Genomic DNA, 25,155 nt, shown 5'->3' on the forward strand with positions numbered 1-25,155 from the left:
CAAAATAGGAAGTTGTAAGAGACTTTCATGATCACTTATGATCACAAGGTATATCTTCATGCATTAATTCACCTCATTGCGGCTTGCTCCCTCCAACTTGTGCTGTCACCCACCCTCTTGAGTGTAACCCACAGTATCCCACAACTGAATCGTGAGTCAGGTCTGTTTATCTTACAGAACACGCATGTAAGCTCTAGACCAGCTTTCCATCAGACCAATGTACTAATTCAACTTGCCCTGAAGCTGGTCAGTTGCAAGATCACAATCACTACTGGTAAGAAGAGGCAACAGGAGATCTATGAAACAGGGCTGCCCCACTCACCTGCGACCCACAGGGAGGCTGAATTCAGAGCAATGCATGTATATACACTCATGCTGCATGCAGCTGCTCTGTATACACAGTCATGAGCTTGCATCTTCTGTCACTGTCTCTCTTCCCAACAGGAAACTGATTCATCAAACCCATGAACACACCACCACCAGCTCCGGCTCCTTGACTAACTTGAGTTTTAAGTACTATAGAAGGCATCTCCCCAAAAGACAATGGCTGCTTCAAGGGCTTTGATAGGAAAGAAGAGAAGGTGGTTTCACTTCTGCTGCTGCAAACAGATGGGAATATTCATGCAGAAAGAAACAGGAACCAACTGAATCCAGGCATTTCATTAAACTGAGAGACACGGACAGCATTTTCTCTCCCCTCACTAAGGCAGCTGCTCCGGTGACAAGCACGTAGGCAGAAGACTAACCTTGACTAAGTATCATGGCAGATGAAACTTTGCTGTGGAGCACTGGCACCATCCATTGCTGTCAAGCTCAGCTTTTTAGTTGGCAAGAGGCAACCCAGGAAGGAGTGTAAAGACCACACCACTTCCCAAGAGCAGCAGCAGAGCAGTGATGCTGATTCACAGGCACAAGCAAGGAACAGGGGAGGCAGGGTGAGATGTCCAGTTGAAGACAGACACACTTGCAACCAACCTGAGCAATTAGGAGGTTGTTCCTCAGCATGCTGAATAACCGTGTTTTGGAACTGGCTGCTCTGCCTGGAACCAATTAGAGCTTGATGGAGACCAGCCTGAACACAGCCGGGGGTAGCCCTGGCTCGCCACAGTCGTATCAAAAGTTATTAGTGTTTTATTTTTACTGCAAGTCTGATCATTGGCTGTTGTGTTATTTGCTTTACACAGCATGGTTCAAAATTTATTACAAGGTAACAGTAGTGAAAAAAAAACCCCTGTAAATACGTGCTTGCAAAAGAAATGAAGTTTTATTACATACAAAAATATACTAAAAGAATACATTCCCAGAATTTATTACCTCATCTTTGCCATACCCTGTGCACCTCGTTTTAACTACTCATGGAATAGTAGCCTGGTCACATACTCCATGTTTATGAGAAAACTATTTCTCAACTATTTCTATTCCTTGCCATCAAATGAAAAAAAGATTCAACATGTTTATGCATTTTGCCCTAATAATGTATTGGAAATTTATAGGGTTGTAAAATGATATCCCAGCATGGCGTTAGCTTTTTCAATCTTTGATCTATCAGTGCCATTTGAATAGATGATCATCGTTTACCAGCTCAAAATACTGGCCTAGTAAAAAACACTTCACTGCTCCTATAATACATTTTACAGCTGGAGGGTAAATATTTCCTGTGGGTAGATTTTCTATTTTAATAGGTGTTCACATGCTGTATTGCTCTGTGTATCTGGTTCTACATCCACCACAACCAATCCTGTCACTTGTTCACCATTTAGTACAAATAAACGACTTAAGAAAGTGGGTTCAAAACATCTTCACTTAGAGATGGATACAAATGAATATGCATAAGTCAGCATACTTAAAAACCATCAGGAGGCAGATTTGCTGTAATGTGGGGTCTGCTGAGGAGCAGAGAGTGAGGGGCAAGTCCTCCCATCCCTCCTGCTGCGCTGCTCCTTATGTTGTCAGCATAGCTAAACCAGATACAGTTGAACTCTGTATAAAGTTTTTCCTTTCATCTCCTTACTACTACTGGGTGATTATGAACAATATTTCGGTGCAACCCAAAAGCAGCAGCTTTTTATTTTTGCATAGAGCAAATGTATCTTGGGCTACTTTCCCCACACTGATAAACCAAGAGGACATCACCCTTGATCAAGACCAGCCATCTCCAAAAGAGATTGCTTTTTGCCTTTTATGAAAATATGTTTCAAGTTGAAAAATTAGGTTTGATATTAAAGTTAAAACACTTCATCTTGAAACTGTCGATGTGAAAACTTCCAATTTCCTGTGTTGTTTATTAAGATCTTAAAATCATTCCAGTATTTTTCAAAGCCCACCCCAGCAGGGAAAGAACACAGGAGAAGCAAAACTGTTCCCTACAGTACAGAGTTCTTGTACATTCCCAATCCTTGCTCACTCTAATTAAAAAAAGGCATGTATTTTTCCCCCCAGCATATGTACTACTCGGCAAACACCTTCCCCTTTTATTGGGAACAAACAGTATTTTCATTACAGTCTTTAAGAATTGGGACTGATATTAAACTATTAAAGTTATTTGGGGCAATTAATTAGAAGAAAGAAATTCAAATTAGCATATTTTTCCAGAGAACAACAATCTAGTTTCACACAACCAATTCCTAAAGTAATAGAGGCTGAACTAATACCAACAGCATCTAGCTGAGTGCACAACCGGTCACTCTTCAGACTGCAGTCACAAGATCAAGTCATGCAATTAATCTCCTCTACTTGATTAAACCATGTCCTTCAGCTGAGAGACTTCTTCCCACCTTGCCAGAGCATGAATCCTGTACCTACTGTGTCTTTCAGTGTGGGATCTTATTCTCCAATTGTCTTCCTGCAGGGGCAATTCACACATGACATCCCAGTGCAATTTAAACACATGCTTTCTCCAAACTCTGCTAAACTTGCATACAACTTGATTCACAAGCCAGCTTTTTGGAAGGCACATGAGATAGGTGAACAAACAGCTTCTGCTGCTCTTGTTTCAATGATGAAGCACAACTTCTTACAACCTTCCTCCAACGCAAGAACGAGGGTCAAAAAGAGAAACTGGTAATATCAAAAGAGATGTCACTTCATCCACTGACTAATTAAACTGAGGGAACCAACTGCTACAAGAATTAGGTGATAAAGATTTATCTAGGCTGGGAAGCGTCTGGAGAAAAGTTATCCAAAGCTCTCACATGTAAAGATGTCATTCTGGCTGTGGAAGTCCAGAGCTACAGATCTGTGGGGGGGGTCTTGTAACATGTACTAGGGAAATATTCCTGTACTCTTGAACCATTTTTTGCTGTTTCTTAGGTAATCATCCATTCCCAGAGAGCTGATACGAGGCCAGAGAGACTTCTTGTTGTTGTTTACAACAGTATTCTGGGCTTTTTAATACAAACACTTTCATGTCATTAGAAAAACAAACTATTCATTCTACATCCCTTTCCCTCCGCAAACAAGAAAGAAAGAACAACTTTCATCAGAAAACTCACTGCTGCCAGGCCTAATGCTGTGGCTTTGGGAAGTTCAACCTACAAAGGGAAGGCAGAAGACAGCACCAAACAGAATCAGGAATGGAGCTGACAGAGTGGCAGAGTCCTGCTACTACTCAGCATTCATAAGCTGCAGATAAGGAAGCCTCAGATGCTCACAGCACGGTGCTTCAGCACAGAAGTGTGTAGAAATAGGTTGTTTAGAAGCTGTTCTTCACAGTTGCCCTTTGAGCAAAGTTTTTCAGGACCAATTTTGATACTAACACCCATTAACAGAAAGCTAGATGAAGCGTAGCTGAAAGTAAGAGATGGGATACAAAATGGGCTGAGAACCAACTCTGTATGAAATATCTATGGGATCACTCGAAGAAGGGGTGGTGTGTGTTGTTTTTGCCTAAGATAATATTTTTCCTACTCTTTTTGAGTGGCTTGCACATTAAAAATGAGGTGCAGGTATGAAACTTACTTATCTGACAATGAAAGCTAGAGATATAACTTACCATCTTGTATCATGAGGGTATTTATACCCACCTTGATTTCTTTCAAGAATTTTAGACTACATTGGCCAGAGGGTGTGACATTAGTTGAAAACGCATTTTATTCTTCCCAGATACAAATTTTTCCTAGTAAGAAATTTCAAAGCCTGACATGGGGTTGTTGGTTGGATTTCATTGCTAGTGAAACCTATGTTGCTGTGTCATGTCATAAACAGAAAACTGAAGCACCCTTTTCAAATTCTCAGCACTGCTGACACTTCCAATAAATACTTTGGTATTGGTTTAGGTGTTATCTGTTTCTAACAGACAGCCTCATGCCTTGGAAATCTGACCTGAAAGTAAAAATTCAGCCCCAAGTATCTGCTGTCAATTGTGCAGAAAATAGGAGATGACAGCAAAGTCACTTCCACATGCTGAATTAGATCTCTTTCCAACATCTTCTAATGTCATTATTAGCACTCAAATACACTGTGTCAAGATGTGTCTGTATAGGGAGACGGACCAGGCAACATCAAATTTCTCTCTTAGTCAATATGACAAGCTGGTTTTGATTCAGATTTCTGAATAGGGAGAGACTCTTAAGAAAAATTATCTGCTCCATCATAAAGGTTTGTTTATGAATGTGGATATTACAATGGCTGGAAGCAGTTAGGAAAAAAATGTGTTATGCATTTGCATTGAATTGCTGGAATCAATAGTGCAATATGAGTTGCTAAAATCATTGGTATGAGCCTTAGTGCCTCTACTCCAAATAGTCAATGGTGCAAAGTGAAGAGTTTCAACAAGAAGATCATCTGCAGGAAGAGAACTATCTGCTTCAGAGTTAGCCTTAACAGCTAATCCTAATTCTAAAACAGCCACTTCAGTGTGGATTCAAGTGTATCAGATGGTTTTAGAACAACATTCAAAGGATAGGAGAAGGTAACTGCACCTGCAAAGATAAATTTAAGTAATTCGTTCACAGTTTTCTTTCTTTCTCACAAAATATATCCAAACAAAAGTGAATAACCAGACACAAAAGGCACTTAGCTACTGACAGAGAGCAGTTCCTGGAAAGTCAGCCAAGTCTAACCCCATAGCACTGAGAAGAAAAAGGGTGTATCATCTAAATACAGTGTCAGTGCCTAATAAATAGCAAAATGAGTAGTCATTACAGCTCTTACACCCTGCATCTGTATGGCAAAGTTCAGAAAGTTATTAGAAGAAATGAAATAAACTGTAATGAAAAGGTTTGGATTCTCATACACATGGGACTATTAACTAATTTAAAGGGAAGAAAAGGCTACTTAATTCCTTTAATAAATGGATATCAATAAACTTCTGTTCTAAGTAGCAAGATTTTCCTATTACTTCATCTTTTTATGGCATCTTAATATCCATTTCATTCAACAAAAGGCCAGGAAATTATTATTTGGTAGTGACAATAGAGTTTTGTGCCATCTCATTAAAATTGTATAGCTACCAAAAAAACATTTATGAACGGTTAAATATTTTGGGTTTGGTTCTTACTGAGCATGTGTAACGGCTGTAAGCCATCTACATTAATCACCCACTCAGAGGTGGTCATGCTTTGCCTTCTGGGCTCACAGATTTCTAACTAGCACATGCTGTGTCTTGAAAATGCTTAGAAATAAAGGAAAAAAAAGAACCAAACCCCATAATAATAAAAGTAGTACAAATCTTTCCACTCTTTAACATGATTTAATCCTGTGCAACAACAGCAGGTTTGCGCAAATCTTAATATTCCAATTTCTTAACTTCTAGTAGCACAGGAAGTCAACCATGGTCAATGCGTATTTTAATGCAGAAACTAAGTGTCTCCCTATCTCGATAAAAGCGATTTTGACTTTTTTGTATGTTAATTGTAAATATTTAAGTGGACTTCAGTATACAAGTTCACCACAGATTTTAAACACTAGCATGAAACATACGGACACAGTTTCTCATAACATACAATGTATGTTGTGTTTCTCATAACATACAATACATACTTCTTTAACAGGGAAGTATGCTATCATTTCAGTTTTGTGTATACACAGTCTATACAAGACACACCAACTTTTGCCAGCTACAGCTGAGTGAACTCTTAAATCTCCTCAGCTCATTGCCAAATGAAGACTGAGCAACAGACTAAAGGGACAAGAAGCAAGAGACCAGCAGAAGAAAAGAAATACACAGATCTCGTAACTTCCCCCCTTTCTACTCCTTTTCTCAATAACCTTGCATATAAACAGTTTGCTTGAATGTTGCTTCCAGTGGTTAAAGTTTTGTCTGTTTGTCCATTTCTAGGAAAAGAGCAAACCCTGTTGGTTTATATGAAGGTACAGGGAGGGACAAGCACAGTCCATCTCCCCTGCTCCCCCACCTCCCCTCTAAAGTTGGCACTACTTTTCACAGAAGAACAAATCCAAACAAGGCTGCCTCAACCATAGCAGCCTAGAAAAGATAAAGCTTCATCTCAAGCATAATTTGGGGAAGGGGGCAAGAGCAGAAGGCATAAGGACAAACTGTAGAGTCTTCAGGATAATCAATTAACCCAGGAATAAAAGAACAAGCTAGCACTAGTCTTGCTCCATATCTTCATCTGTCAATTGATATATCTTACACAATGTGAGTCTGCAGACTGATATTCTTCCAACAATTGCACCAAAGATCAAAGAGTTTGAAAATAAACTGTATGAAGATGGGGGTATAAGCAAGGTCACTTCTGTAGTGAAAGATGAATGCAACAAACAGGTATAGTTTTTCAAGCAGCTCTTTTCAAAGACTGAGCAGGGACCAGGCACTATTCACAACTACAATGGCACGAGACCATTGTTCAAAAGGAAGTGATAAACGGCTTCTTGAAGGGCAACCTTACATTTGAGAAGGAGAAATGGCAGAAATTACTGAATGGATGTACAAGTCAGTGTTTCTTGTAAGCTCTTGCATCTCTCTCCTGGCAGGGAGAACTTGAGCTTTCTCTTGCCTAGATAAGCAACTGCCTCCCTGGAATCACAGCAGAGCAGAGCTGGGGTTTGGATTGCTCCACTTTGGCCTCCTGTTGTGGGGTGGAAGAGATTTTTATACCAGATGTCCTGGGTTCAGCACTGCACCAGCTACTAAGAAGGAGAAAAATGACTGCTGTAGCTGAACCCAGATGAATAAATACAGGGAAATTGATGGTGGAGAAATACCTGGGAACTCAGTTCTAACAGGGATGGCATAACAGAAGCACATGTCCAGTGTAAGTCTTCAGTTGGTAGAGCTCCTACCCCAAAGAACCCAACTGGTAAATAGGTAGAGGAGAAATCTATGTCAAGTACTTCTCAAATGCAGTAACAAAGAGGCAGCCAAATTCATTTACATTCCTAACTTTCTCTCATATATTCGCCAGACAGATACAAATTAGAAAAACATAGAAGTCTAAACCACATAATTTTAAGCATATCATTTCCTCAAAGGGACATATAGTTGAGAGGGCCATACAGCTAACCGAAGAAATCGACTGCGTATGTTTTTCTTTCTCAGAATGACTTTCTAAGTGATGAATTAGATGAAACAGTCACCTTCCCCCCATCCCTGCCAAGTAAATGGCTGTAACAGCAGGAACCAGAGAAAAATTGTGAAAGCCAAGAATCAGGTAACTAAAATTGATGAAAGAATTTATTAATTCAGATTTACAGAGGGTTATGGGACAAATCCCAACCAATGGTAACAGGGCTCAGAAAAATGTACTGTTTAACATCGGAATACAACCCCCAGCATCCTCCTGCATGGGAAGGAACCAACAGCTCAAGATGGTGACATGGCATAAATTCAAAGGTGAGAAAAAGGCACATGGTAAAGTATTAAGTTACTACAGATGAAGTAATGGATCCACCATTTATGAAACATGTCTCCACACAAACACTTTGACATTTAAGTCTGGCCTACAAATACCTCCTGCAGATTTAGTCCCATTTATCCTACAAGCAACTTTACAATCCTGTGCACAAGCCAACAAGCCATCTTGGCAGTGGTTTGTGAACCAGAAGTCATGAACTGGATAAATTCCGGTCACTAAGGCTGATGATTTTGCTTATGTCCAAATTCAGTGACTCATCTAATCAAGTACAAGAAGCAGGCACCCCATATTCTCTCCTTATCTCTACCCAAATCCACTTTGTGATTGGATCACCTAACAAAATGGGGAAAAAGAAAGAGAAAGAGAACTGGGGAAAAAGGATAGGAATTACTTAAAATAAAGTCTGGCAAGTAAATAATGCAATCAAAATAACCCATATGGGTACTAAGTATGGTACTTTATCTTCAGCTCACACAGATCTCTAATTTAATAAACTCAGCAATTAAAAAGCTATTGAAATGATACACAAGATGTGTGAATGCTTCCCTCAGCTGAGCAGCATCGGAAAGTTTTTACCTTAAGGAACAATTAAATTTCCCTAAAATGATCTCATAAGGCTTTCCTGTACAGAGGAACCAGGCCCACTCACGGTGTACTACATGAGCAAAAAAGCTCCTGGAGAAACAAAGATTGATAAATCTTTTCGTATCCTTCACGCTGTAGACAGGCATGAAAATAGTCACTGAAGAAAATTAGACAAATCACTTTTTTCCTTTCCTTTTTTGTGTGTTTAGATAAAACACCAAAACAATCAATAACACTTTTCAGACCAGTAAGCTTAATTGATGAAGACAACCATTAACACAGAGTCATTTCTGAACCTGTAGATACTCATTGTTTTCTTTTAAAACCTATTACTCATCTTGATGGCTGCAAGGCTATTGGAAACCCAGGAAAACGGCTATACTTGTTCTCAATACTCTCTGTTTACTCTGTTTTACAAAGTGTCTTGCAAAGAGCTTCAAAGGTACCAGACAGATCTAATGGCAATGCAACCATCATACACATACAGCACTGCCTGCCCCCAGCAGGTCTGGATTATACATGCTTTTGGCCTCTTACCAACTATGATCAAAGTACTATTTTAGTCATGTTTCCCACAACTTACCTGGAATGCCTATAAGTATTCAGAACCTATCTAGTTTAATTTTCTGTATCTAGAAATCTAGCTAGCTGGAATTGACTATATATTCTATGTATTTTCTATTATAGTATCTTTTTACATAAACTCTTAAGAGAAAGACAATTAACATAGTTTTAAAGAAAGCTAACTTCATTTGAAACATTCCAGAGGATGAGGCTAGGTTTGGTTTTGGTTGGTTGTTTTTCTTAAATCAAACTTGAATTTCACTTTAGTAGACTGAGTAGACTTTAGTAGAACTGAGATTTTGACTTGTATCTCATGGTAGGAAGACCTCATGCAAGACAAAAAGAGTTATACAGCCACAGTCAAAGAGCCAGGTCCATGGGTATCCTCACATTTCAAAGCTAGCTGAATCACTCAGACCCAGGTTCTGAAAACAAACCAATCCACAACTTATTTATATGTACTTTGCCAGAGAAAAAGCCTATTCCAATAGTTAGAGAAGATTATAGACTTACTATTGGCGATTTGCCTAGGAGCTTTACAAATAGAGTAATAAAAGAAACAGCACTCTCTGTATTGAACTTATAACCAGCAAATGTAAATTTTGCTTTAACTATTTGCTCAATCATGTGGGTTTAGGACCACACATAATGTTACAAACCAACCACATCATTGCCTAAGGGGGAAAAGGGCAGAAAATTAATTCAACAAAAGAAGTGAACGAAAAGCACTCTTTCTAGCTATAAACTTATATATTTGTGGTCAATATTTAATGGTATTTATGTAGCAATATTTGTGCAATTCAGTTTATGCACCCTGTGCACCACAGTCCCAATGAAACAACACAAATAGCTACTTTCATTTGCAACAGTTTGATTTCTGAAAAGAACATAAAATTAGCTACAATAAAGATTTTTTTGTTGTTGTTGTTGAGACACCCTGATGCTTAAGAAATCATTCTAGGAAGAAACCAGCAGGAAGTGTACTTTTCTTTTAAGTTTGCAGGTACAATAGAGCAAATTCATATTATGCTTCTTCCATTTGTTAGTTGATTCACATATGCAGAGGATAAAAAGACAAACTAGAGAACTACTTTGATATTCTCATCCTCACTTTATGTCTCAACAAAGTCCCCTTCAACTGAGGGACCAGACACTCTGTCCCCATTGAGAACTTCAAAAGCCTCCAAAATAAATGGTAATAATGGCATTGTGGTGCTTGCAATCAGAATTCTCTGTGGATGCCTTGGTACGGTGTCATGGTTTAAGCGACAAGGTTGTGCCACTCAAGGGCAAAGGCTGCAACATCCAGGGAGCACTTGACAGAGTGCTTCTGTGATGCAGAGGAAAAGCAGCTCAGAGAAGAAACTTTATGTTCCTGCAAAAAAAGTTAACAGGAAGTACAGGAATTTGAGCAAACAAATAGTCCTCAACTGTGCTCAGTGAAAGCAAACTGAATAAAGTTAGCCGAGGCTCGAGTAGTTGTGTGAAGTAACTGTACTTCACAAACAGAAAGGTCTTAGACAAAGGATAGTTGGAGGTCATAGGACCAAATCTGTGCTTGATTCAGTGATGCTCGGAAGGCAGCAAAGTCCAAGAGGAAATTAGAACAAATCTTTTCCTTGCATAAAGATTTTGATACTATCACGTTTGAGAAACAAACTTCTGGGTAACATTACTACGAACATTTGGAAAAAGTTATTCCTTCCTCTCAGCATTACTGGCAACCTGGTCAAACAGCTCAGCAAGTATGAAAACATGCTGCACTGCAACAGAAAGACCTTCCTCAGCAACAGCAGTGACAAAACGCTGGAATTCAAACATACGATCACAGTCACCAAGCGACTGACTGAGCCCTGGGGACTGTCTGAGAGTGCATTCTCAGCCTAAAGCAAAAGCTGGATAATTCAGCTTTACTCAGCCTGCAGCCTGAGCAGGCTAAATTACACTGGAGAAGGGTAAAGTTACCCAAGACTCTCTACCTTGTACAGTGCAGAAACATGCACTCAGCTCAGCTGACATTGTAGTTTGATAACCAATGGTACTTTGATAAACAAGCATCTAAAACACTCTAATAGGTCAGAGTAGAGGTGCAGCTAGCCCAGGACTCAGACTGAGTGGAGGTGTTAGTCAGGGGGAGCACAGGAGCCCCAAGCACTCCCCCAGTAGCCACAATTGCTATATTACTGATGGCAGCAGGCACATTCCTGCCTATTCCTTTGGTATCTATTTATGCACATGTTGTCCAAGAACCTACACAAACTTCCTTTGAAACTGGCAACAGAAGGTTCCAGAAATTCACTGCTTTACAAAGCAATACGTACTTTCTCCTGCTTTTAAGAGTTACCAGTGGAGTGACACAGCTCCTGGATAGTCACTTCAAACTGGTTCTAAAAAAAACCCAACACAGTAAAAACCACAAAACACACACAAAAAAAACCCAAACAACTAACCCACACCACACACACCCCAAACTCATGTGAAACATCTCCCCAGCATCTTCAGCAATAAAGAGCCACACAAAGAATTCACCGAGCATCTCTGCCCCAGTCTCTTCTCCGAGTGCCCCCAGTTACACTGCCCTAGTCAAGTGGTCCCACTGATATCCTGGGTTTGGTATACTTAGGAACTTTCTAACAACAGCTTGAGCATCCTTTGTAAGGCACTATTCTAATTCTTCATGAGATTTTTAATTTCCTGTTTGTGTTTGACCTACCCTGTTTTAAGGACTTTCCTCTTCTGTTCATTTGAGCAGGCTTTCCCTTTTTCAGCAGCTGGCCATTTCACTGCAGTACCCTCCCCTGGCATTTCTATCAACCTGGGGATGATTTTGTTTTCTCTTTTTATTGTGGGACATATTTGGAGGCTTCTAATAACTTTATTAGAATAACTGTATTTTTAATAGCCTGCAGGCTGCTTATAGCCTTTTGGGACTAATTCTTTAAGGGTTTGTTGCCCAATTGCCTCATTTTCCTGCAGACCCTGCATTGAAACCAAATGACCATGTGCTGCACGTATCTATTCTGCTTTCTTCAGCCATAGAGTTCAACCTAAACTTGTAATGGTTACCAATTACCACGCAGCTCCAGTGCACCAGTCTGGAATAGTATCTTTCTGGATGTACCAGGTGCTCTGGGAAGCAGCCACTTCACACATCTGGATGCATCCTTTCTGTCTCCCATCCTGATGAGACACCAACCCATTCTCTATGAGGCCCTTGTTGAAACCTCCCACTGGTGCTGCCTGTCCTGAATTTGCAGCTTCTCTACTCTCATTTCACATTTCCTGAGCACTATTACGGGTCTGAGCAGGGGGCTGGTAACACAATCTTAGCACTACGGTTTTATTAGAGCACAAGATTTCTGCCCACAGGGGTTCCACAGGCCTGCTTTTCTCCCATAATACCTTTATGCTATTGCGCTTTATGTTTCACGTACAGAGCCACTCCCCTGACTATGTCCCTCTCATCTTTCCTATAAAGCTGATGTGGCCCGGCAGCACTGATTATACTCCTTCCACCAGGCCTGTTTTTTCAAGCTTATGATTTCATGCCAAATAGTCCAATTCCCTTATATTTTAGGCCTTAAACCATACGGGGCAGCACTTGTTTTTCCTTTCCTCCATCTCCTCATACTGCTTGTTAACTGGTATTGCAGATGCTCATTCTTCTTACACTGCTCTTCTTTGCCCTTTGCCTTTTACAGCGCTGTTCAGTGTACCTCTAAAATGCAGCCGTGTTCCCACTGCAGCCTCTGATTTTCCTAGCCTTGAAGATGTCCCTGCTACAGGAGCACCTTATTGCAAGAACACACTGAGGCATCAGCTGATAACAGTCACCTCAGAGATCAGGTCACTGGAAGACACAGTGAGCACACAGAGCAGCTCTATAGCACTAACTGGTGAAACAGGGGATTGAAGAACAACAAAGAAAAAACATTGAATGGGCAATGTTAGGCTATACGAAACCAGCCTGATAACACTAGTTCAATTTAACTAATATTCATCACCTCATCAGCACAACCCTGCCTGCATTCTGCATTCCTTCCCCATCCATCTGTCACATTAAGCACTCCTTGCTGAGACCTGAATTTTATGGCTGCAACAAGGCATTGTCGTGGTTTAAGCACAGTCAGTAACTCAGAACCATGCAGCCACTCGCTCATTCCGCTCCTTCTCTCCCGCCACTCCTGGAGGGATGGGGAGGAGAATGGAAAGAATGTAAATCCCATGGGTTGAGATCAGAACAGTCCAGTATCTAAGGTATAATACAAAACTACTACTGCTACCACCAATGATAATAATGATAAGGGAAATAACAAGGAGAGAGAATATAAAACTAAAAGGGGAAAAGGAAAAGAAAACAATAAACCCAAGTGATGCCCAATACAATTGCTCACCACCCACCAATACCCAGCCTGACCCAAGCAGCAATCTGCACCTTGTGGGTGACTCCCCCCAGTTCATATACTGGGCATGACGTGCTGTGGTATGGAATAACCCTTTGGCTAGTTTGGGTCAGGTGTCCTCTCTCTGCCTCCTCCCGGCTTCTTGTGTCCCTCCTCACTGGCAGAGCATGAGACTGAAAAGTTCTTGATTGGAGTAAGCATCACTTAGCAAGAACTAAAACCATGGGTGTGTTATCAGCGTTGTTCTCAGACTAAAGTTGAAACACAGCACTGCACCAGCTACTAAGAAGGAGAAAACTATTACAGTTGAACCCAGGACAGGCATTTAGTCCATCATGGTTGCTAGTGCAAAGTAATGAATAATACTTATAGAAAACAAAACAAAAAAAAAAAAAAAAATTGGAGATTAAATTGCATTTCACTCGTTGATGGTCTTCACCTCTTCATTCTATGTTATTATTGCTATAGTAGGAAGACATTTAGCTTCTAATTGTGTTTGAGACATCTGTGAATAACGCATTATTTCTTTGTCTTATTAGAAAAGATTGGCTTCTGGCCCAAATCAAGAACAAAACCCACTGAAAGACCCGGGTACCAGAACCATGCTGTTCTGACTGCTGATCCATCTGCAGAGTAAGCTTGCTACCTGCTTGATCCATGACAGTTCAACAGGGAGAAGTAATTCACGCTTCTCTATAGCTGTGCCACCCTCACCCAGAGACAGGCCTATTCTCTTTGTTAGCTGCTCACTAGGGCCATTTGTTTCTATCAAAGCATTTTAGAAACCAACTAATTCCTAAGAGCTGTCACAGGTGCGCCCAAGGTGGTGTGATGTATCAGAAGAGGAACTAGAAACAGAGGATTTTAGCAAATGAACTGGTACTTCAACAGTAGCAATTTCATTTCAGTGGGAGAGATTTGCTTATCATATTGGTTTATCAGTTCATTTCACTACTCATTGAACTCTATTGCAAGAAAGGCACCTGAACAACTTGAAAGTATTCTTTTCAATTGTTCTGTAGGACATAATTGATAACCATCATTTTTCTAGAAACAGACATTATATGCAGCTTCTAATGTTTTTCTCTTTCCCCCCTTGTAATTAAAGGGCTTGGTAATCCAATAGCTGTTTTGCTATTGCTGCTACTAACATGATCCGGAATTACTCTAAAAAAAATCTCTCTCCGCAGGTATTTCCATACTATATCACTACCAGTTTTTACTCTTACTACAGTCAGCATTTCATTTTTAATTCTCATAGTGGAATAAAAATGTTTCACCTTGACATAGCTCATTCTCTCCGACTGACGTCAGCTAATCATCTGTAAAACAAAGAATTTGGATTGAGAAGTAGTCACCAGCTCTCCTTGCATTAATAGTCTGAAGTTACACATTTTAAACAGCTTCATTATTTCTTATTTCTAAAATAGGTCATGACTCGAAAACCTCCTCTCTGAGGTACTGGGCTTGAGAACTAGATTCAGAAGTTCAGTTTATTGAGTTAATAGGGAAATCCCAATTCTCAGTCCTATGTGTCATCAAAATCGTAGAATCATACAATCACCTGGGTTGGAAAAGACGTTTAAGATCATCAAGTCCAACCGTTACCAAGTACAGGAAAAAATAAGGGGAAAAAATACCACGAAGTTTCCATATCCATAACTATTAGATGATCAGCACAAGCGAGCTGTATACCTGACTCAAGTTAAATTCTGCACTTTGCAATGATGTCTTTGAAGTGATAATGGGAAGAGGGAAAGGCCTGTTATCATGAGCACAAAGTGCTAATCTGCTGTCTAGGTCTTACTGAACCTCTCCCCTAACATTTAATCTAAAATGCTTTCAGCTCTTAAATTCACCTTCCAAAACCAGTAGGAGGTTAAAGCAGGACCCAATGGGAGGTTACATTTATTTAATATTCAGCCCTTTCTCAGATGAAATATTGCAGTCTATCCTCACAGGTATTTGTCAAACCATTAGAGTAATCGTTTATAGCTATTACGTGAAATTGTAGTTCTATTTGTAACCACCATCGACAAAGGATAAGCAAAGTGCATTCATTTTCTTTGAAAAACACCCAAAACCCTTGCCATAGAGCACTGAGGGAATGTGCCCCATTAACTAGTCGAAAGCTGCAAGCCCAGGCGATGCTAATAAACACTGTTTAGCAAACAGGAACCTGTATCTCTAACTCCAGCACTACTGTTCACACCTTGCAGTGCTATAGTTCACTGCAGATGTAACCTAAGAGCTCTCTGGCATGACTCCAGTTCCTGTACCCTCAGATATTATCAGCACCACTAAACTAATATTCATAACCGCATCTAGAAATTGCTTATTAACAGCAAGCATATTTAGCGCATATTATTGTACTTACATTTTTCTAGCACCCATTAGGAAAATAAGATCATCAGAAAGAAGCATAACAACATAATAAAATACACAGAACCATCAAACTGAACCTGTCACAGAAATCTCTCATGTGCAATTTATTTGCAGTGCAATGTGCACAGCTTCCACTGACTCTGATCTCAGTTCCAAATTTGCTGTTACGCACTGAGATTTATTTCTAGGAGTTTAACTTTTGATTTTTCTCTCTGTAAAACCTATGGAGAATTTTGAGAGGGAAACAGAAAACAATGTATTATTTCTCTTAGAAAATAAAATAATGCTAAAATCAAATTAAACACTCCTTGCAGAGATAAAACTTCATTAACTCAATGGCCCAGAATAACATACACTTGAGTTTAGACTATGTAAAGTGGCTGTACAAGAAAGTGTGATTTCCATGTTTGTCAGCTCTATCTGAACACTGATCACTACTAGAGAAAAAGATATTTTCTCAAACTTTTCCTTTATCTTCCAACAGGCATCTGAATTGTGATTGAGGCAACTGAGATTAATACCTTAGTATGGCTGGGCAGTTTGACTTGTCATTCTTACTGACAGCAGATAAAAGAGCAATAAGTATTACTTGTTGCTACCACTTTGAAAGCTACCCTTTCATTAAAAGGGAATCTGATGTGAAACACTGCCTTTTAATGAGAACACCCAGTTCATGAGAGAATTGCTTGATTTTTCAATCCTGTTAAAGAAAGTCCTCACACCTAATGCCATTCTGTTTCTTGGAAATAGTTTCATTTCCTATTTTACTTTCAGTTTTTGTAATTTTGCAGTCAAGAAATAACTACTGATAAGAACAATACAGACTTTGGGAAGTGCTGTTGCAGAATTCAAATAAAGTGACAAATAAAACATGTTTGCTCTAATGCTGGAAGCCAGCAGTGTCCCTTCACTGTCACAATGAACACAACTGGGGCAGAGTTTCAACCGCTGCCAGGATTCTGCCACCCTCATAGGACAGTGCCTTCAAAACACCCACAGCTGCAGTCCGCACCTATAACAACATGTTATGTATAGTCAATTAACAACGACAGTTAATCACAGCCTTCTCAGAAGGAAGATGCTACTGAAGACCACAGCTGAGTTACACCATCGCAAACAGAGACACAGAGACAGACAAACTGACGCTTAACCACTGCATAACCTTTTAACTCCTTTGGGCTTTTTTTTCTTCTCATCTCCCAAAACTATGAAGTCAACGGCACTAAAATGCTACAGGCATAAATACATCATCTGTGCCAAATCCAGACGCATTCATTTGCGCTAGCTACCACTGACTTTTCACACAGGTTTATGATGCTATATAAATAACAGCACTAACTGATGACTCTTCTGCTCCCATCCCAGCACTGGGCACCTGGAAAAGCTGCTGGCAGAGGAGAGCCACAACAGTGAAGCTTAAGATACCTTGAAACAAGGAGATACACTAGCCTGAACCATGCTGTGTCTCTAGAGACACATTGCAGTGGGGTTGGTCTAGATCAAGATCCCTTCCATCTGAAACTGTTCTATGATTCTAAGAGCCGCCTTGACACCACAGCAGCTTGCTCAGCGGGGGAATGGCCAACGAGTTGAGCACAAGGCCCTGGGCTTCTCAGAGTTGAGGGCAGACTGGCAGCGTAAGGGTTATAAATATCGAGCATTCAATTGCTAGTTTGCTTCTCGCCCTTTGATAAGCAGAAACCAAATTGCTTTTCTGTTGCATAAAGTATCTTTCAAATTCAATTGCTTACCTCCTCATTCATTCAGGAAAGAGAGACCTCAGATTTACAGGAATGAGAGCCCACAATACAAATATACTATATTAAACATACAACAGACTTCTGAAAAATAACCAGAACACACTATTGATTTTAACCTTCAATATCGAGGTATCCTCCAGCGATCTCAACTGCATCCAGGCTATAAGAATTTCCAATTATTTGAATTCAAATATATATGGGATAAGCATTTAGTTATCAACATCCACCATAAAACATATTTTCAGTTGTTATTAGGGCACTATTACTGTGTGGAATTGAATGCACTGCTGCTGCGAAGCACACCACCACTGAAGCGAGAGCTTCCCCACAGCAGGCAGCCGCAGCAGGGCAGGTTTGCCACCAACAAGACCACAGTGGAGCAGGGAAGAGACCTTGATCAGTCTTTGTGTGCTCAGCTGAATGAGACACCCACCTGCACCTACGAGCTGCTCAAGTAGTGCTTGTCATATTAATTGCATTATATATGCCCCATCCCTGGCAGCATTTAGGGTCAGGTTGGAAGGGGCTTGGAGCAACCTGGTCTAGCGGAAGGTGTCCCTGCCAGTGGCCGGGGGTTGGAACTGGGTGAGCTTTAAGGTCCTTTCTAACCCAAACCATTCTATGACTTTATATGAGGATTCAGTTACAACCCTGAGCAATACTGTGTCTACTTGGTGAAAGGTTACCTTGAAGTGAAAAGTGTAAGCATACTTTACGTTCCTCTGGACCAACAGCACCAGCAAGAGGGTTTCTGCTTCTTAACTTCCAAGCTCTGTGATTTAATTTCTTTTAAGGGTGATTATAATGAACCTTCTCAAGGTAAAAGTAATGATACAACTTTTAACAGTTTTACAGCTGCATCTTTATAGTCAAAAACAAAGGTATATCATCTCGCTTTTGTAAATTGAGCTGATTTTAAACATTCCAAGCACGTTCTAATAGGTGTCATTATGGAGAAGCTGCCACAAATTTCTGTGGGTCCACTTTTTCTCTTTAGAATGGAAGATAAGCCTTTGAATTTGCCAACATCTCTATCATTTCCCACGCTGAACCTAAGAGTAGAAAACCTTTATTATACACTTTTTCTTAAAGTTGCGAAAGGAGTTTGATTACTTTGTATGCCAAAGAGAGTTTAGAAAACAATGATCTTAATGTACTGGTAAATAACAGCAGTTTGAAGAATCTCTTTCTAACAACAGTGGAAAGAACCATGTTTTACTGCATTCCCATGACACTGCCAAGCAGTGGCAGCAATAATCCTTCATCGCATTGTATAATGAAAAAAGCACTACAACTTAAGAAAAAAAAAAGAAGACAATTTACTGTAGTTTTCCTTTAGAGTGCTATAAAATGCAACCATATTCACATGACAGCATGTGTGTGTCTATGCGCCTCTTAATAAAGCTTCTCGGAAGGGCAATACAGCACGTACCATGGAAACAGGGGTTGCCATGGAAAATGCTTTTTAGTGGATAGCAAGAGAAATGAGGGCTTCATTCCTCCCCCTTCCTCACTTCTCTTAATAAATAAATAAATCCATGTAACTATTGACATCAGCAGAAAAACGTCGGCGTGAATGAAAGCTCAGACCCCATACATGCACAAGGGAGCATTTTGGGCATTAGGGCTGTAGTGATCTGTGTAGCCCTGTGCTTTCACAGCAGCTTTCCAGCTATCCTTCACAGCACACAGGCTGTGCTCGTGACATGTGTCCTTCGAAACACAGCAAGGGCCAGAGCCACAACGAGCCGCAGGAGACCGGATCCGCAAAGTCCCTGTCCCTCACCTATTCAATCCTCACACAGAAAGTGCCAGAACCTTCCCCCTGCCAGAATCTTTTCTTTCCTTTAGTATGAACCATCTTCTGTTTTAATGTATGTGGTGTTACAAATGAATGAAAAGCATTAATCAAATTAACTTAAAGCATATTGGTTTCGAGACATGCTTAAAATGAAGTACAAATTGATGTGTTTCATCTACCTTATTCGTTAAAATGGCATTCTTGATGTCCTCATGTTACCATAATCTCCGAAGCACTGGACAGACAAGTGCATTTGATTATCACTCATTCCTTACTAAAGAACAGGGGTTTATTAAAGAGATCAATCACCTGTGTACAGTTTAATAGCCAGAGCTGTGCATGTAAGACAGAACTTGTTTCAATAGCCCACAACTCCTGAAGTATAGAGAGGCATGTAAAACCATTTGTTGCTTTAATAAAACAAAATTTTTCTCAGAGCTAGCAAATACCCTATTAGAATTAGTAATTTGAGACAGAAAAGCAGTGCTTAAAAGAAACGAATTCTAATAAAAGGAGCAGAATCAATCCTGTTTGCTTACCTTCATGAGAGCCCTATGCTTCTAACCAGAGACACAAAAACACTTTACATGCTTAATGCACTGCCTTTCTCTTACTGAATCACGCTTATTGTGGAAGCAGTCTTTTGAGGCTTCTAGCTGTGTTGAAGTAATTGGAGGATTGCTGCTTGTAATGAATGGTCTCCTTATAATCGAGGCCAAAGTGTTAAAAACTTAATGTCAGAGGCAAAACGTACAAAGGAAAGCTTTCTGGAAATGCTGCTGAACAATCTGAAATATACTGTTTTACCTAAAAGATGATAATTTTTCCTAAGCTACTGCTATAGCGTAATGAAGCTTTGTCAGCAGAGGAAAAGAATGTTATGTGCTAACACTGTTGGATGTTACCACAAGCTGCAGCAGCCACCCTCTTATGATAAAAGGCTGAAAAGAAGTCTAACATTAATTAAGATCCCACCTTTGAAGACTTTTCACAATCAAGAGCTGCTAAACAGCTCAGCCCCAAAACTGTCCTACTTCAGTTACAGTGAAGAACAGAAACATTTCTCATTAGATGAAAACTTGGGAGTTCATTGACTGTCAAGCCTTTGAGAGCTCTTATTAAGTTTTGAACTATTTAAGCTCTGTAACAAAATTACCTGTTTAATTTGGGGGGAAAAAAACCTCCCTTTAGCTGCCTATGTTGATTAAGTAGTGGTTTTAGCAAATGGACATGGTATACAAAGCAACTGTCACATGAAAGATCAGAGTTCTTTCAATAACATTTTAGAAGCAAATAGTCTTCTATAGCTACCAGCAACTAAAACAACCCACTAAGGTGATCAGGAAGTGCTTTCCAGATTTTGAAAGTAAATCCAACAAAAACAAAAGGAGAAGAGAACCAATCCTTCATCTCCTCTCAGCTGCTCCTGTTGCCAGTGATTATGGCAATATTTCACAGAGAACATATGGCAATGTTTATAGCCATCAGGCAGTATTTCACAGAAGCTGCGACACCATGTGTCCACCAACTAGCCTTTCTGATTGCAATTAATTAGAGAAGCAGGAGGCACTTCTTAAATAACATTTAGTCACAGAGATTCCTGAAGTTCCATGGCCCATGTACAGGACTAAGTGACAGGAAAGTCTATTAAAATTGTAACAAGCCCAGTACAGCAAGTCTGTCCTTGAGGAATGAGACCTAATAAAAAAATCCTCTCTCTAAAGAGCGTAAGAAAGAGCAGAAGTATAATAAGCCATTCAGGGTGGTAACTTGGAAGCCTGCAACAATAAGGAAATATTTAAAGACCTTTAACGGGCCATTTTATGAAACAGATTCTGCAGAAAAGCTGCCACAGTGAAAGCTATAGCAGTTGTTTTATAGCTGCCATATCCAAGAGAATGTGTATCAAAATTACACGGGGATCTATTAAGGGGCCGAGACTTATAAAATACAGTGGGGTAGTCATTTCAGGATTCCTATTTTAATAAAAGCAAGCAGGAGAGGAAAATTAAGGATAATAAGCTACCTGATGGGTTTTCATACAGAAGTGGAAAGCTGAACTTTCCCAGCCAGCCCCTGCAGTTAAATGTGGCACTTCCAGGCAGCAGCATCCAGGGATGAGGCAGTGGCAGGGGTAGGCAGCAGAGCCCCCCACCATAGTACCTTCAGCAGCAGCACCTACAGAGAGCACTGCAGACTATATTGCAAGGTTTCCCATGAAAAAAGGGCACATTTTCCCAACCCAGTCCAACCTGATCCACGGGGAATGAGCCAGGAGAGTCACATGCTCAAGATCATACCGAAACTGATGCAATAGGCAAAGCATCAGTCAAAACTGGTGCTAAGAAGTTCGGCATCACATCTCTGAATTTGGGATTGGCTCACAGCATCCTCTCTCCCTTACTGAACACCTTTGCACCACTTGCTTCCCTGCTGCTCGTTGTCTTAAGATGGGATATTCTCTGGAAATGTGAAATGAGAGCAAGCTGCGGTGAAAACTTGTCCAGCTGTAGTCATAGCAGGGCTCCTTTCTGCCAATTCTCTGAGCTCTAATCATAGAACTGAGCTTACCCTGCAGCTCTTCCCACAGCTGGGGTACAAATGTTCTCTCCAGGCTCTTATTCTTACAAACTTCTAGAAACAAAACACCTTTGAGGTCTCTCTCCACCAGTCAAATTTTGTTAAATGGGCCAGCAACCTCAGAAGTTATTAAGACATGCTAAGAGTGCAGTCATACTAAGCCTGGTTTCCTTAAGAAAGAAGGCTTTTAAACTCCTTTACTATTATACTATTGTTATTTTAGCATTTCCTTCATTTCCCCAAGCCTCTAATTTTTATTACCAAATTCTCACCTTGAGACTTTCTGAGCCACAGAAAACGCAAATGGTGTTGGTAATAAGGGGAGCATTGATTTTTATTCATCTTAAGAGCAAAATTCCACATTACACCCATGGTAGATCTCAAAAAGATAATCTAATGGCCACAATACACCTGCCTAATTGTGGCACAATAACCTAGGATCTGTTCTCACAGATGTGACATGACAGAAGACACAAGCCATGTTTAAAAGTATGTCAGATTGTTGTGATGGGTAAAAAAAGTCTTCCCGTCAGCACCAGGCAGACTATTTTAAAACTCCAGATGCAGACCTGACATCAAATCAGCAGCTAAAAATGAGCCACATTCCACCCACTGCTACACTTGCACGATGACAATGGGGTAACTTCATAAATAAGTAAATACCAAAAGAAAATGACAGCTGGCAACTTCACCATCCTTGTCTACACTTCCCTAGGAGCAGAGTTCATATCTGGAGCTGTACATGCAGAACTCTTTCAAGGTTTGTACTCCATAAAGAAAAAATTCCCAAACTGTAAGGCTGACAGCTGCCACCAACTTAACAGCTATACTAAAAGTTCCTGGCACAACTGAAAGTGGCTTCTTTAGCATTTAAGGGGCTCTTCAATGCTGAAAGCAAATTGCAATGTATTCCTTAATAAAGCACACTGCAATGAAAAGGTGAACAATAGAGCTCAGAGAGAAACTCCTGTCCAATACGCTACCTACCAGCTGTGGTGCCATCGCTATGGCACCATCCTGTTACTTGTTATTTTTAGGACTGTAGCACAATGGCCACTGATCATCAAGAGCTGTAGCAGGGATCACCCTCCCCAGTTAAATCCCTACTTTCTCCCCTTTCAAAAGGCTCCCGCAGTTGCACCGCTTCCCATGTGGGCTAGGAGCTGGGCAGAGAGGCACCCAATGGACCAGAGGATGGTCAGAGGTGCTCATCCCTGCAGGCTCCTCCTTCCTTGCTGAGATTCAAGGGCACCACAAGGAGTAGCTTACACCAGGGGATTGTTTGCTGCAGCGATCCCATGTGCCCCAGGAGATGTAGCCTGAAGCAAGGGGCCATGGCAGAGCCTGGGGAGCTTGAGAGTAGCAGGATGGGGGCCTGGGTCTCAGCAGGGGCATCACTCTGCCTCAGCATAAACCTTTACCCACATTGGCACAGCCTTGGATATGACCCACTCCATAAAAGCCTAAAAACATTAAGGATTTCAGCAGGAAGGAGACATAAGGCAGATTCTCTCTCACGCTGGCTGCTCTGGAGAGAGAAGCAGATGAAAAGTAGAAGAGTAATTTGTGCCCATACGAGCTAAAGTAGTAAAACTATAATTTGGGGACAAATATAATTATGTCCCCAAAACACCAGGATATATACCTATATAGCACATCTATGAAGAAGTCACAACTTCAGCAGAGCTCATCTGAATCCCAGCACACTGCGCTAAGCAGCCTCCTCATGCCAGAGACCCATCCTTAACACCAGACAGACACAGCTTTTTCAACTCAGGAGGACTTTTTCCTATTTAAATCTACGCTTCTCTCTGAAAAATAAGAAAATCCAAACACTAAGGTCTACAACCTGGCACCCCCGTGGTAGGAGATTATTGATGCCAGTCCATCACCTGATATGCTGTCAACCCACCGAGTGACCTGATAACTAGAACGAAATGGAAAACCCAACGTGGCTGTGGTAATCACACCTCACACCTCCCTACAACACTGACGCTGCCCCAAGGAGCTCACAGAGCAGCTGAGGGTCGGTGCCAGTACACATGGCCCATCCATGCTGTGTTAGAGAGCCTGGGCTCTGTCACTAGTTCACATTGCATGAATGAAAAATAACTAAGAGATTTAAAGTGTCATTTTAATGAATAATTGACTTTTAACATAAATATCAGAGCTCTGTATAACACGGACACTCTACAAACCATTCACTGATCGCTCCAGAATTTGTATGCGGTATCACAGCAGCAAGACTTAATTTTCTTGTAGGCTAACACAGGAACTAGAGCTAAAGATGGGTTGAAATAAAGTTTTCTTGATTTCACAGCAAAGCCAGGAAAAATTGAACTTGATATGCCCTTCCTATACACACCTTGAAAGAGTCGAGAATGAACAAGTCTGACTTTCCAGTTCTTGTTTAACAAGGCAAGTTATGCCTAAATAGCTCCTGCAATTCTCATACAGCCCTTGTATTAGTTGCAACTGCAAGAACACACATCAGTCACTCTGAATCCACAGCAGACTGCATCTTCAATGTGGTTCACTTAAAGGCATACCTAAGCATAACATGCTATTACCCTTAACAGGAATAAATGGGTAATATGAAATATATCTTGACATATATGCCCTTTTTATGCTTATGGAATTTGGCAATACTCTGATTTCCTTGCACAGGCTGTTTAGAAAGGAAGTGCTATTTATCAGATGTCACAGCCTGCTGTGTCACCTTTGCACATGTCATACAGAGGAGCGACTGAGGGCTCCTCTTCACCAGAACCATCCTAAATAGGATACTCTTGAGATTCTTTTTGTACAAAATACTGAAACTTCCAAAAAAACCTAAAATCTAAGATACACTGAAGGCAGATTTTCCTGTAAAAACAGTTAGAGAAATCACACTGGAAACACTGGTTTGGAAGAATTTTGAAATACTCTTTCTCAATTCTTACTTCATTCTTCAGATGCTTTTTAATGATTAGTCCTATCAGCCATGTAATATGCTATTACTAAAGGCAGTAGTATCATCTAGGTCAAACTGCCTCCTGGTTGAGTTACACACCAGGAAAGTTTATATGACATCAGTTTATCATTACATCAGTACATCATTACATTAAACCACAACAACAAATAATCTAGAGAAGAAATATAAAGTATAATGATCTTAAGCATCTGAGTAGGAGGGAAACAGCAACACAGAATATTGCTAGTGAAAGAAGATTCTATTTGAATCACATGCAAATAAAATCAAGATAAGAATCAAAATAAAATTG

At 40.4% G+C, this 25,155-nt stretch overlaps 1 long non-coding RNA gene across 5 annotated transcripts in view; it reads right to left on the bottom strand.

Moving 5' to 3' along the window:
• LOC115612052 overlaps nucleotides 1-25,155 on the bottom strand; it is a 108,065-nt gene that overhangs the window by 17,908 nt on the left and 65,002 nt on the right. Inside the window, exon 7 of one of the 5 annotated variants that reach the window (XR_003992864.1) lies at nucleotides 14,647-14,688. The exons of the other annotated variants lie outside the window; for them this stretch is intronic. This is a non-coding gene — a long non-coding RNA (uncharacterized LOC115612052). The remainder of the gene's footprint in view (nucleotides 1-14,646; nucleotides 14,689-25,155) is intronic. 5 annotated transcript variants of the gene reach the window in all.

The sequence above is a fragment of the Strigops habroptila genome, chromosome 8 (assembly GCF_004027225.2).
Source record: "Strigops habroptila isolate Jane chromosome 8, bStrHab1.2.pri, whole genome shotgun sequence".
NCBI classification, from domain to species: Eukaryota; Metazoa; Chordata; class Aves; order Psittaciformes; family Psittacidae; genus Strigops; species Strigops habroptila.